This window comes from Erythrolamprus reginae, chromosome 4 (assembly GCF_031021105.1).
Source record: "Erythrolamprus reginae isolate rEryReg1 chromosome 4, rEryReg1.hap1, whole genome shotgun sequence".
In the NCBI taxonomy this organism is placed as follows: domain Eukaryota; kingdom Metazoa; phylum Chordata; class Lepidosauria; order Squamata; family Dipsadidae; genus Erythrolamprus; species Erythrolamprus reginae.
In genome coordinates, this window is record NC_091953.1 from 87,974,329 (window position 1) to 87,989,849 (window position 15,521).

General features: G+C 40.1%; 1 long non-coding RNA gene across 3 annotated transcripts in view; it reads left to right on the forward strand.

Moving 5' to 3' along the window:
• Positions 1–15,521, forward strand: part of LOC139166792 (uncharacterized) — a 176,276-nt gene that overhangs the window by 80,737 nt on the left and 80,018 nt on the right. Inside the window, exon 3 of one of the 3 annotated variants that reach the window (XR_011559043.1) lies at positions 12,884–12,973. The exons of the other annotated variants lie outside the window; for them this stretch is intronic. This is a non-coding gene — a long non-coding RNA (uncharacterized lncRNA). The remainder of the gene's footprint in view (positions 1–12,883; positions 12,974–15,521) is intronic. 3 annotated transcript variants of the gene reach the window in all.

Sequence of the window (15,521 nt, forward strand, 5' to 3'; positions counted from 1 at the left end):
TGGGGAATACTGATATTTGTACTAAAACTGGCTTACTTAATTAAAAAAACAACAACAACAGCAGCAGTTAGACATGATTGAGTTGCTAAATTTGTGCACTGGTCATTATATGTAAAAATATGACATACCTCTATTGAAAAGTCTAGGGAGCACAAAGTGGAAAAGATTACTAAAAATGAGATGGTGAAGATCTTGTGGGACTTCCATTGGATGAAATCCATTGTCATCAGGGCACTTTGTACCATGTTCAAGAATTTTAGAAAACACATCAAGAAATTGCAGCTTCCTGCAATAACATCAGCAGAACTGCAAAAAACTACAGTGGTCCCTCTACTTACGAACGCCTCTACATATGAACTTTTCGAGATACGAACCCGGTGTTTAAGATTTGTTTGCCTCTTCTTAACAATCATTTTCACCTTACGAATCTGACCCCGGATGTGTGTGCTCTCTTACTGCGCGTGCACTCTCTTACTGCCGCAGGGATTCCCCTACCTTATGACTGCCACTGCCAGGATTTCCCATTTGCTTGTCACCCCCGCTGGGATTCCCCACCTCCGGACTGCCAACATCGACTGTTGCCAGCCGAAGCGCCTGGGATTTTCCCTTTGCTTTCCAGGGGCTGGAAAGCAGTGGCTGGGAACGATGAGTGTCAGTATTCATCCATGCCAGCTCCTAAAACTCCCCAAAACCTTTCTTTTAAACTTTTGGCAGCATCCCGGTTGATTCCTCACTGGGGAAGCCAAGGAAGCCCCTTCTGATAAGGGTGGACAAAAGACAGCCAGGGCCCTGGGGCTCTCGCTCACCTGCATTTCAGGGAGCTGTGTTGCTCATCCGTGGGTCCCTCTGAGTGGGCAGGTAAAGCCTGGCTTGTCCACCTGCTTTCATCCAAGGAGAGTTGGGAAGCCGGTCATATGCCAGCTGATGGAAGACTCCGAAGCTAGGATGGAGCGGCTGGGCAAGATGCCCCCCTTCCTCCTCCTCCCCCTCCTCTGGAGCCTGCAGGTACAGCCACGTGCTCCCCTTTTGTCTCCCCGGCCAAAGAAGTGGCAGCCAGTTGAAGTTGTGGCCTGAAGTCATAATCCGGCTGCTGCTTTGCCTCCCTCCCTCCAGCAAGTCTGTGCCGCTTTTCCATATGGGAAAATCCACTCCGGGTCCTCCTAGCCCCTCCTGCCCATCGGCCAGTTGAACTGCAACTGCAACCTTCCAAAGCTGGCCCGGCCACACCTGCTTCTTACTTCCCTCTTGCTGGCAGACAATGAAGTGCTTGGGGTCATGTATGGCTTGGGGTCCAGAGTCCCCTCCCCTTGGCACCCCCAAGCCAAGTCAGCAGCTCCCTGCTTCTCTGAGCCTCCATTCAGAAACCCCGAACTGGGATGCTGCTGTCATAGCTTTGTTCCTGACCGTAACTTCACCCCACAAACGCCTCACAAACTCTCCCCCCACCTGCAGGTGAGTGGAGGTGTGCATCTCCCATTCTGTCTGCTGTGCTACTCCCTGATCCTCCTTGCCATTCCATTCTCTAGCAAGCTCTGTTCTCTAGCAAGCTCCATTCTCTAGCAAGCTCCATTCTCTGGCAAGCTCCATTCTCTGGCAAGCTCCATTCTCTGGCAAGCTCCGTTCTCTAGCAAGCCTCTAGATAGATGGATAGATGGATAGACGGATAGATGGATAGACGGATAGAGGGATAGAGGGACAGAGGGATGGATGGATGGATAGAGGGATAGAAGGATAGAGAGATATCCATCCATCTATCCATCTATCCATCTATCCATCATCTAGCCATCTAGCCATCTAGCCATCCATCATAATCTATCCATCTATCCATCTATCCATCTATCCATCTATCCACCTATCCACCTATCCACCTATCCATCTATCCATCCATCCATCCATCCATCTATCCATCCCTCCATCCATCTATCCATCTATACATCCATCCATCTATCATCTATCTATCATCTATCCCTCTATTCCTCTACCCCTCTGCTGAGGAGAGGGGACTCTGGACCCCGAGCCAGACTTCCCCCCAAGCGCTTTGTCGCCCGCCAGGCAAGGGGGGGCAGAGGCTGGTGCAGCCAGGCCAGCTTTTGAGGGTCCTGGCAGGCAGCAATTACAGTTCAACTGGCCTTGTCTGAAGCTGAAGCACCATGATTCTCATTTGTTGCCATCACCAAAAAATTTCAAGGTGGGTGGAAGCCCCGCCAGCTGACAAGCTGCCAGGCAGCTTCTCACGCGTGTCAATCCACCCATGAGGCTCCCTCTGGGCAGCCTCCACTGTCTCTCCCCCTCCTCCATCCACCCCCGAACAAGGATCCAATGCCAGAGGTAATAAAGCAAAAGGGGTGAGTTTTCTGATTGCATGCATTATTCGCTTTTACATTGATTCCTATGGGAAAAATTGCTTCTTATGAACTTTTCTACTTACGAACCTGGTCATGGAACGAATTAAGTTCGTAAGAAGAGGTACCACTGTATATTACCTGAAACATCATATATTTTAAGAAGATACGTGATTGATACCTAGAATGTTGGCAGCAACCTGTATCAACCATTAGCACCAGTCAATGGTATATTTGTAACACATTTTTAAATGGTCAGTTGATTTAGTTTCATGTTTAATGACTAAAAGAGATAATAATAAAATGTGTAAACTTTTGAGTATTTACACCCACAAAATGACATTGACAGGTTGTACCTACCAAGAAGAATAGGTGGCAGAGGACTATTGCAAGTCCATCAAGCTGTAGAGGAAAAGCAATTTTGAATGACTATGTGAACCAAACTACAGAAAAATTGCTGCGGGCTGTGAAAATGGAGAACATTATTAAAACAACAGAAACAAAGGCGGACTGTAAGGAAAAACAGCTAGATGACAGATTAAATAGATGGAAAACCAATGCTTTGCATGGACAGCACTCAAAAAACATTGAAGGAAATTGTGATAACAAATTGACATGGGCATGACTTAAGATAGGAACCATCAAGAATGCCATGAAAGCAAAGATACAAAATTCACTGACAATCCAAGCTGCCAACTTTGCAATAACAAAGTTGAAATTGTCATTTAATAGTAAGTGCAGAAAAATCATGCAAATTGATTACAAGCTAGACATGAGCATGTTGCTGAACTATTCCACTGGACATTATGTAAAAAATATGACTTACCTGTAGCCGAAAAATCATGGGAACACAAAGTGGAAAAAGTTGCCGAAAATGGGAAAGTGAAGAACTTGGACTTTTGAATACTTATTTTATTTATTTATTTATTTATTGGATTTGTATGCCTCCCCTCTCCGGATTGTCATTTAGAATATAACATGCCAGATATCACAGTTGTCGAAAATTGAAACCTACAATTTATTGATATTGCTGTACCAGGAGATTGAAAAAAAACCCTAGAAAAAATAATGAAATATCGTGACCTGACCATCAAAACTATGTGATAAAACATGTAACAGTGATACCCATTGTCATCAGAGCACTTGGCACCATGTTTAACAATTTTACAAAATACATCAAGAAATTGCAGCTTCCTAAAATAACACCAGTGGAACTGCAAAAAACTGCATTACTCAGAACATCATACATTTTAGGAAGATACTTGGTTGAAACCTTGGCTAATAAGGGATGCTGGTAGCACCCAGTATCAACCATCAGTGCCAGTCAATAATATTTATGATACATCTTTAAATGTTCAGTTGACTAAGTTTTATATTTAATGAATAAATGTATAATAATAATAATAATAATAATAATAATAATAATAATAATAATAATAATAATAAATAGAGCTCCCTTGAAATAACTTCCAGAAGCTCATCTCTGAACAATTTATTATGATGTAATTTGTTGTCAGAATTAAAAAATAATATATGGTAAATGAATCATGATTCAGACTCACCATTCAATTTATTTTTTACTTATGACTAAAAAATCTTTGAGAATAAATTGTATGTATGTAGGAATGAACCATCAGAACAAACTATTAGGGAATGATATTTTATTATTTATTATATTATTGGCATAATCATAGAGAGTATAAAATTATAGAAGCTATAAAAGTGGTGTAGATTTCTCAAAATTTTTGGATTAAAAAGTGATGAATAGCCCCCCATTAATTAGACCATATCAGGAAATCAATTGCACATGAAAGTTAAACATATTTTATTAAGACTGGCTATAATAACAGAATCTTGTAAATGTAATTATATTGTACCTCCTTTGTTACTTACAATATAGTTCCATAAATTAAGGAGTTCTCTGTCTGATCTACTTCCAAATATTATCTATCTGTTGTGAACTTAAAAATATTTTTCATCCCTCACCACCTTAGCAACAGGTCTTGCATATTGTATCTCTCTGAGGCTAATCTTCCTTACTCTCTACATAAATTCATCAAGACTCTTGTCAGTTTGGTTGTTTAACTGACAGTTTTGCTCCATGTATTGTTGATGCTTGGATTGTAAAACCTTAAGCATTATTTTTCAAGCATATGAGTAAATGCAATTGCTCAATAGTTTACACATTCTCTACCCTGCCCTTTTTAGCACTGGAATATAAATTTATCTTTTCCAGCTTGTTGGCCACTGCTATATTTTTCACAGCAGCTTACAAAGTGCACAAAGCACTTCAACTGCACCATAGAAACATAGAAACATAGAAACATAGAAGACTGACGGCAGAAAAAGACCTCATGGTCCATCTAGTCTGCCCTTATACTTGCACCAACTTGTACAGCTTGCACCAACTTGTACAGTGTTAAATGGTTCTGTTGGTACATCACTAACTGCTGAACCTTTGCAGAATTCTGGCTTTAGTTCAATGATCAGACTTTCATACATATCACTTTTGGTACTGATGCATGGAAACAATACTATGAGAGATATTTGGTTATGATTAATCTCTAGGCTCATTCCTAGTGCACTAAAGGAAGTTTCTGTGTCCCATGTCCTTGCATCAGTGCACTCTAGTAGGGTCACAATAATATTTAAGATAACTGAAACAACTTGTCATGGTTCTCTTTACCTATCTACCACTGCTTGCATGATAGTTCTCAGAAACTCCTAAAACCATGACCAGCAGATTAAATCTCTCATTTTACCATCTGTTCCACTAGGTCAAAGAGAGACAAGCTTTTATTAGACTTCAGGGAAGACAGAAATGGGGAACAGTCATTTTAATATGGCTTGCTGGTTCTTCTCTCCCCAGAAGTTAGACAGTTTCTCATTATTTAATACGCCTGTGTGAGGCAGCTAGCTGCAATTCAGCTATTGTAGGTGAGGCCTTTGAAGTAACAGGCTCCACTGTGATTTCTTTTTCTATTTATTGCTTTTAAAAGAATAACAAAAAGGAAACAGAACAAAAAGCAAAGATAACTATAACATACATTGCCAAATAAAATTTAAAAAGGGAAAATATCTATATCATTTTAACAGATAATAGTTGCAATTCTATATATATTATCTAATGCAAATATACTTGCTCCATATATATTTCTACTAAATTTACATAACTATTATGTTTTACCTACTTGTTTTTGTATAAACAAGCCCCTCATGTCCTTATACTTGTCCATAAAAAGTCTATATCTATAGGCAGTTTGCTCCTGGGTACAGTACAGGGGTGAGTTCTGGATGGTTTTGCTGACAGGGCACACAGCAATAAAAAATAGCTTCTGCACATGTTCAGAAACAAAATCCAAGATGGCAGTATCCAGAACCGGCTCCATGATATCATTGCCAGTTTATTAACAGTTCTAAATAACCAGTTAGAACCAGTAGGAACCCACCTCTGATGCAATATTAGTCTTTTGCAGTATTTAGTATTTTAGTCTTTAGCCATAGTAAGGGCACAAATAATCCATTTATATTGTCCAGTGGTCAAAAGAGTGCTACACAGAGCTACCCCTGGAGAGCGTTCGGAGACTACTACTGGTTCAGAATGCAACAATGTAAGTGGTTGTGGGTGCACATGGGTACATCCACATTACACCAATCCTCTGCAAGATGCATTGGCTTCCTATTGGTTGCCAGCTCAATTCAAGTTGTTGGTTATTACTTTTAAAGCCCTAAGTGGCTCAGGGACAAGTTATCTCTGAGACTGTCTTCTACCTCATAGTTCCAGTGATGGGTAAGAGCCCACAAAACTGGTCTCCTCTAAGTCCTGTCATCTAAACTGTCAGCTGGTGGGCCCAAGGGGAAGGATCTTCTCTGTGGCTGCCCCAGCTCTCTGGAACCAGCTACCCCCTGAGATCTGGACTGCTCCCACTCTAGTGACCTTCTGGAAAGCATTGAAGACCTGGCTTTTCCAGCAGGCTTGGGGTCATTGATCTCAAAATTTTACAAGGTCCAGCCTTGAATGATATGCAGGCATGTGTTTTTTAAACTGTTTTTTCCCTAAATCTTTTAAAGAAACATAGAACAAACGTAGAAGATTGACAGCAGAAAAAGACCTCCTGGTCCATCTAGTTTGCCCTTATACTATTTCCTGTATTTTATCTTTGGATGGATCTATGTTTATCCCTGGCAGGTTTCAGTTCAGTGACTGTGGACTGACCAACCACGTCTGCTGGAAATTTGTTCCAAGCATCTACTCCTCTTTCAGTCAAATAATATTTTCTCCCGTTGCTTCTGATCTTTCCCCCAACTAACCTCAGATTGTGCCCCCTTGTTCTTGGTTTCACTTTCCTATTAAAAACACTTCCCTCCTGAACCTTATTTACCTTTCACATATTTAAATATTCGATCATATCCCCCCTTTTTCTTCTGTTCCCCAGACTAGACAGATGGAATTTGTTAAGTCATTCCTGATAAGTTTTATGCTTGAGAGTTGTATGATGTTTTATATGTATTTTATACTCTATTGTAATCTGCGTAGAGTCCTTTTGGCAGTTGAATGGTATCAATCAATCAATCAATCAATCAATTAAATAAATAAATAATTTCCATTTTTTAGTTATGTAGTTAAAGAGAATATTATTCTTAGAAGTTAAGATCCTCTTGAACTACATACAATCATATTAATATAATCCATTTACTGTCTCCTAAAACATAATAAGTATAGGCCATTGTAAAAAATGTGTGTTTAAAGAAAAATTAAGAAGCAATCATCTCAGAGTAGTTGTGCGGATAATAGTAGAATAAAAGAATATTAGTATCTTTGTCACCTTGAGTTAATTATAAAATAATAAATAAGGGGTAAAAATCTAGTAATAATTATCCTTATAACCTCTTCAGCAGAATTATGTTAGACAGTTCATATCAATACAAATGTAATTTTTATTTATTTTATTTTATTTATTCTTTGTCCAATATACAATACAAATGGAAGAGAATAGACATTAAGTAATATATATAAAGATAGAAAGTAAAAAAGAAGAGAAGTAGATGGGAGGGAGAGAATATATATGATATAAGAGATAAGGAGAGAATATATATATGTATGTATGTATGTATGTATGTATGTATGTATGTATAGACAGACAGACAGACAGACAGACAGACAGACAGATAAGGAGAGAATATATATTTATTTATTTATTTATTATTTGGATTTATATATGATATATAAGATAAGGGAAGACAATTGGACAGGGGACGATAGGCACATCAGTGCACTTATATACGCCCCTTACTGGCCTCTTAGGAACCTGGAGAGGTCAATCGTGGAGAGTCTAAGGGAGAAATGTTGGGGGTTGGGAGTTGACATTATTGAGTCCGGTAATGAGTTCCACGCTTCGACAACTCGATTGTTAATGTCATATTTTTTACAGTCAAGTTTGGAGCGGTTAATGTTATGTTTGAATCTGTTGTGTGCTCTTGTGTTGTTGCGGTTGAAGCTGAAGTAGTCATTGACCGGAAGGACGTTGTAGCATATGATCTTATGGGCAATACTTAAATCGTGTTTTAGGCGCCGTAGTTCTAAGCTTTCAAGACCCAGGATAGTTAGTCTATTTTCGTAGGGTATTCTGTTTCGAGTGGAGGAGTGAAGGGCTCTTCTGGTGAAATATCTTTGGACGTTTTCGAGAGTGTTGATGTCTGAGATGTGGTGTGGGTTCCAGACAGATGAGCTGTATTCGAGGATGGGTCTGGCATAGGTTTTGTAGGCTCTAGTCAGTAGTGTGAGATTGCCAGAGCAGAAGCTACGTAGGATCAGGTTAACAACTCTGGAAGCCTTTTTGGCGATATTGTTGCAGTGGGCTTTAGCACTTAGATCGTTTGATATTAGTATTCCAAGGTCTTTTACTGAGTGAGGGCTGGCTGTGAGAATTTGTTTATTCAGTTCATATGTGAGGTTTGGATTCTTTTTGCCTATGTGGAGGGTAGAGCATTTGTTGGTTGATATTTGAAGTTGCCAGGTGTTAGACCATGAATCTGAAACAAAGTCAAGGTCTTTTTGGAGAGTGAGTGTGTTGTCAGTGGTGTTGAAAAGTTTCACATCATCGGCAAAAAGCACACAGTTGCTTGCAATATTATCACAGAGGTCATTGATGTATAGGATGAAAAGAGTAGGACCTAGTACGCTGCCTTGGGGAACGCCATTTTTGACAGGGACTGGGGTGGAAATGGCGCTTCCGATTTTGACAACTTGTTGCCTGTTTGACAGGAATGCAGTAATCCAGTTGTGGAGGAGTCCTGAGATGCCGTAGGATTTGAGTTTTAGGAGAAGTTTGTTGTGAACCACTGAGTCAAAGGCTTTGCAGAAGTCGATATAAATTGCATCTATGAATTTTCCTTGATCAAGGTGGGTAGTCCAGATGTTTTTGCAGTGATGTAGTTGTAGGTTGCAGGATAGTTTCTTTCTGAATCCAAATTGTTTTTTTGATAGTAGGTTATTAGATTCTAAGTAAAGGGTGATTGATCAATTTATAATTGATTCCATGATTTTACAAGGGACGCAGCATAGTGATATTGGTCTATAGTTGTCAACTAGTGATGGGTCTCCTTTTTTGAAAATGGGGATGCCTACTGCTTTTGACCACAACTTGGGGAGAGTGCTGGTCCTGAAGGATTTTTGGAAGATAATGCTTAGGGGTTCAGCTATGGCAGAAGAAAGTTTTCTTAGGAAGTATGCACAAAGACTGTCTGGTCCGACGGATAGGGAAGGTTTGAGGTCACAGATTGCTTCTTCAACGTAGTCTGTAGTGAAGATGATTTGGGTTAGGTTTTTTAATGAGTTTGGAATGTGATTTGCGAAGAGGGGGGATGAGCCATTACTGTTAACAAAAACGGAGCCAAAAAAGGAGTTGAAGAGGTTAGCTTTGGATGGGTCATCATGGTATTCTTTGTTGTTGGGTCCTACGAGAGGTGGAATAGGTCTGGAGTCGTTAAGTTTGTTGTTGACAAAATTGTAGAAGGCACAGTTAGATTTGGTGCGTAGGACGTTTTCCTCTTGTTCACTGTGATAGTTGAGACATTCTACTTTTATTTGTTGGCATATGCTTCTGTAGCAGCTTTTAAATTTGGTTACTGGGCCTTTTTTGTTTCTACGCCAGAGGGATCTTTTTTTGGTTTGTAGTTTCTTTATCGAGACTGGTACGTTATTTTTTCGTTTTCTTCTAGGAGAGGTGAGTGGAACATGCAGATCTATAAGTCTATTAATTTGGTGTAAGAACGTGTTGTAGAGGTCATCAATGGTGATGCAGTTAGAGAACAAGGATTGCCAATTAATAAATGAGAGATTGGTGTCTATGAGTTCATAGTTGGCTTTCTTGAAATTGTACTTAGGCGCCGCATATTTCAGGTGAGTGTTTAGATGATGTTGGTTGAGGTTGAAGTTGATCGTGCTGTGGTCGCTGTTGGAGAAGGGTTCTTTTATGTGCAGTCCATAGATAGCACTTTTGCTGTTGCAGAATATGAGATCGAGACAGTTGTTGAGTCTGGTGTTGTTTGATACTAATTGTTCTAGTCCTAGGCTGGTGACGGCGTTATAGATGGCGGTATGTATAGGTTCAGTGGAACATTCGTTTAGTGACCAGTTGATGTGTGGTAGGTTGAGGTCACCAAGGAAGATAATGGGATGGGGGCAGGAGGTTGCCCAAGTTAGGAGGGAGGTTAGTTTAGTTGCATGGGTAATGTCGTAGTTTGGAGCTCTGTAGCACAGAAGGAAACGGAGTGTAGTGTTGAGGGAAATGTCGCAAAGTAGGCTTTCAGGGAGAATGAGATCTTGTGTAACTTGAATGTTTTTTAGGTTGAGTGAGCTTTTGTAAAATATGGCTACACCACCCCTTCTGCGGGAGTCGCGGTCAGACCGGAAGACCAGGTAGTTACTTTGTGTGATGATGGAGTCAGGATATGAAGAGTTCAGCCATGTTTCACAAACAAATATTAAGTCAAATATGTTTGTGTCAAGTAGGATGAGGAATTCAGATAATTTGTTGATTATGCTTCTTGCAGTGATTAGTATACATTTGAGATTGAGTTTGTGGTCAAGGGTGGGATTGGGTTGAGTTGGATTGAAATTGGAATGGAATGAGGTAGTAAGAGGCACACTATCCTATTTGTTGCTTGAAGTGCTGGGGGGATCCGTTTGAAGATGAGGGATGATAGGTGCAGAAGATGGCTGAGGAGGGACAGTGGGTTTGGAGAAGAAGAGAGGACTATGAGATTTGGTCCTGATGCAATCAGAGCAGTAGTCAATGTAGAGGTTAGTTTCACCTTGGTCACAACATCTCCGTAGTTCAGCCCGTAGTTCATGAGAGAGGATGCGTTGGAGTAGTGTTAGGTCTGGTCTGGATCTGAGTTTGTTGTAATTTGCGTTGTTTCTGGCGATGGAGTTCATGGTCCTGATGAACTGTTGTTTGGTAGTTTCGTTTTTGCAGACTATTCTGCACAGCCAGGGAGCCATTGTTCCATCACTGTACTTTAGTACAGGGCCGCTTCTAGAAACCGCTAAGATATCATCAGGGGCGATTGATTGAGGATGGTGGTTGTGGATGATACTATGAATATTAGATAGATCTGATTCCCCATTTTCCTCTAGGCCAAAAAGTACGGCGTTAAGGCGTTTTTGTCCACGTTCCATGGCATCTTGCATCAGGGTGGAGATGTCAGTGGTAGGGCTTGGAGATGGAGGTTGTGGTGGAGTATAAAGTGGTGGTGGCGGGGTGGTGTAGGGTACTTGTTTTGGTATTTTAGCTTGTATCAGGTCTTGGATGTTTTTTTCTATGGAGGCAAGCTGTGGATCCATGCTTTCTGTGTATATTTGTTGAGTTTTAGAGACTGTTGATTGTATTACATAGGATAGATTGCCAAGGGAGTCTGATTTGGGAGTACAGGATGGGCAGAAATAGTAGAAAGAAGGATTATCTTGAAGAAAAGTGGCGATGTGCTTATTTATGTTAAGGCAGGTATGTTGAGCTGATTTTTTGCAGGAGTGACATTTTATAAATCCTTCTTGTGTTTTCATAGTGTTGTTGCATATAAAGCAGATGTTAACAGAGTCATTTACTTGATTTGCTTGGGTTTTTTTCTTGAACGGCATAGCTGCTGGTTTCTTTGCAGCCACTAGGGGGTGTAGAAGCAACCTGTAGGGATCTGTAGCTTGAATGAGAAGTGACTGCTAAATTATTTACAGCCACTAGGGGGGGTTGGAACGTCACTGCTAGCTGGGCGATTTTAGGGTTAAGAAGGACAGAGGTTATGAAGAACAGAGAATTAAAGAGCAGAGCTGGTCGTTCATCCACGTGGTAATGGCGGAGGTTGGGGGAGGTCACCAGGAGCAGTCTGCCGGGCTTAGGTGCTTCGTGGGGGGGTTGCTGAGGGCTCCGGAGGCTCAGGGGAGTCCTCCTGGCTTCAGGCGTTCCCATGAGGATTAGCTGGGTGTCGGGGCTTCCGCTGAGGCATCTGGAGGCTGGGGAAAGTCCTCTTGGCTTCGCTGAGTCAGCTGGGCATCGGGGCTTTGGCTGAGGCTTCTGGAGGCTGGGGAGAGTCCTCCTGGCTTCACTGGGGGGAATCCTGGTGCTGGGGCTCTGGGCCTGTTTCGTGCCAGGGGCCGGTTACACGCCAGGCAGTCAGCTGGGCGTCGGGCTCCTGGTAGCTTTGTATTTTTTATGTTTTTATTTTTATTTATTTTGCTCCAGGGGAATCAGCTGGGCATCGGGGTTCCTGGTAGCTGGGTAGGTAGCTGGGCTCGGCTGGGCTCAGGGGGAATCCTCGTGGCGTGTGTGGGGGGTTCCCCGGCTGGGCTCAGGGGAATCCTCTTGGTGTCCCAGGGGGATCTGCCTGGCACTGGGGCTCTGGGCCAGTTACACGCCAGGCAGTCAGCTGGGTGTTGGGGCTCCCGGTAGCTTGGTATTTATTTTTTATTTTTTGCTGTCGGGTCTCCGGGGGAATCAGCTGGGCGTCGGGGCTCCTGGAAGCTGGACTCGGCTGGGCTCAGGAGGAATCCTCGTGGCGTGGGGGGGTCCCCGGGGATCGGATCGGTGCTGGGGTTCTGGGCCAGTTGTAGTACTCACCCTCAGGACCACTGAGCCAAGCAAATTTTCTTTATTTTCATGTTTTTTGATGTTTTTCGCCGTGGTCTGTCGGAGCAGCAGTTCCCTCCCTCCTCCTTGTTTCCCCGCCGGAAGTACATTTTGTAATAATTTTGAAGTACAATTTGTAATAATTTCAAAAATTATTTATTGCATATATTTTCAGCTGAAGTCAACGGACAGTATAAAAGTTAAGATAGCCTTCCATTTTATAGGCAGTTTAGGAACCTTTAATTTTTTATTCCACTCATTTCTTAGCATCTGCATATCAGTTGATTTAGTAATTAATTATCATCATTATCATTTTAGCCATTGTCTATATACTGCAGTTTCCAACCAATATGGTCCTGAGCTTTCTTTGCCAATTGGGCCCATAATACTTGCTGATGTCATTTCATCTTGTTTTAGGTCTCTTTTTTGGATGCTTTTTATCAAGGGGAATCCTTTCTACGACTGCCTCGGTCTACTTGCCATCAGTTCTTCTTGCTGTGTGATCAGGTCATTTCCATTTCAATTCTGTTACTCTCTTGATGATGATATCGTAAACTTTTGTTTGTTCTCTAATTCATGTGCAGGTCTTTCTATCTTGTCTTGTAATGCTGAGCATGAATCTTTTCATGCAGGCAGGGGTTACTGCTCCCACTGCTACTGGTGTGGTGCGTGCGCAGCTCCACATCTCCGGAGAGAGCACAGGTGCATCCAAGTGAGATTTTGCTTCTGCGCGTATGCAGGAGGCAAAATCTTGCGAGGGGCTGCATGTGTGTGAGATTTCGGTGATTTTTGCTTCTGCGCATGTGCAAAACTGAAGAATCACTAAAATCTTGCACATGCATCCCCTCACATGCACAGAAACAAAATCTCACTCGGATGCATGTGTACACATACCAGAGATGTGGAGCTGCACATGCAGCACATCGGTAGCTAATTATGTTTAGCTTGCCAAATGCCTGCCAACCACATTTAATAAAGGCATTCAATTGCCTTTATTATATCATCTTCCATTGAGATCCATTGTCCAAGGTATATGTAGTGGTCTACTACTTCTATGTCCAGTTCTTCCTTAGATATAAAAAAAGTTGTTTGGTGAATTTATTAAACATAATCTGGCTCTTTTTCCAGATTTATTATTAAACCAAATTGTTCTCATGTTTTGTGCAACTCTTTTATGTGTCTTTGTAGCTCTTCTGGGTCTTGTGAAAAGAGAACAACATTTATTTATTAATGATTTATAGATGTATTTAGTTTTATTCCATCTTTTGCACATAGTCTAGTTTGTGAAATAACTTCTTCAAGGCAGCCTGAGAAAAGGATAGGTGATATTGTATTGCCTTGTTGTACCTCATTCTATGTTGATTTCCACTAAGATAATTAATGCAAACTGTTACCATTATTTTTTCATATATTGATTGTAGTAAGTTTATGTAATCATTGTCTACGCCTTGGTTTAGTGATGCGTTAATTATTGCTTGCGGGAATACTGAATCAGACACCTTTTTGTAGCAATGAAAACCATGCACAGAGACATGGTGTATGCTTTGTGCCTTTCAATGAGTTGCTGAACAACCTGGATGTGATCCATTGTGCTGTAGCCACTTCTGAACACTGACTGCTACTTTGGCTCTGCATCATTTACTGTTCTCAATATTCTTTTTGCTATTATCTTGGTGAAAACCAATAGTTATTTATTATCATTTAGGTTTTCACCAAGATGATAATAAATATCTATAGAAATTAATAGTATGATTCTTAGTTTTAAAATATTTGATGAATTATTTTAATATTTGAGGTGTCTCAGAAGCTTAAAATGCTGCTGGCCAAAATAAGTTGTTAATAAATATTGAATTTTTAAATATATTATTGATTATATTTATCTCTTAACACAGCATATGTTAAAAATTCATTTTCATTATCTATCCATTTGTTCAAAGTCAATATCCCTATTATCGCTTTTATCATATTACCATATTTTCTTCAGCTTTTAAAGTTGGGTTTCCTCATTAAGTCAATTTATCATATGAAAAATATTTGAATGTATTTTATTAGACATTATATTTTATAACTTTGACACAATTGTTTCCAGAAATAATAAAGTTTTAATGTATTTAGATCCTAATAGTGTCCATCAAAGCAAAGATGCTATATGTGTATACCCAAAGTTGCCCATAACAGAAAATTAATACCAATTGTTGCTTTTCAGTATTTAATATTTGATAGTAGGCAAGTATAATGATATAGGTCCAGATTTGGCAAACTGAATCCTTCCATATTAACTAGTAATTGCATTTTCTGTAAAGATATTCTCAGAATTTTAGAATCCCGTAAATATTTTCTATGCAAAAGTTTATTTTATGAAAGTATTCTACAGATATAAGAACTGGAATTTATCTCAGAATATAGGTTAAATAAGGAAAAACATTCATTTTAAGAATGTTTATTCTGCCCCAAAGAGTCAGGTTTAATGACTCCATCTATTGATATCTAAAGAAACCTCTCTGTATTTTATTTATATTACATACTGGTGCTGCTAACTGAGTTATATATTTTGGTATACTATTTAATAGATTTAGTACAAATACAGAAATATTTCTTAAATGACATTAGTTCCAATTTTGGACAGTTAATAGAGTATCCTGCTATTTTACTAAAGGCATCTATCATTTATATCAACACTTGAATATTAATGTGAGGTTTATAAATAAGTAAAGCAATGTTGTTTGCAAATAAAACCAATTTGCAATCGACAAAGTCATATAGAGCTGCAGAGTATGTTATACAATAGAACAAGCCAAGGATTACATGCAGATATTAAAAAGCAAGGGTGAAAATGAACATTTTTGTCTAATTCCTCTAAATAGTGGTAAAGTAAGAAAAAACATACCATTAATCTTTATTTTAGATATGGGAACTCATATAATATCTTGATCCATTTTATGAAGTCCAAAGGGAATCTGAGCCTGATTAGGATAGCAAACACATACTGTTTATGTCAGAGATTAGTTTCTCCCTGTTCAGACCAGTCGCCCAACCGGAATGGTGTCATGGAACC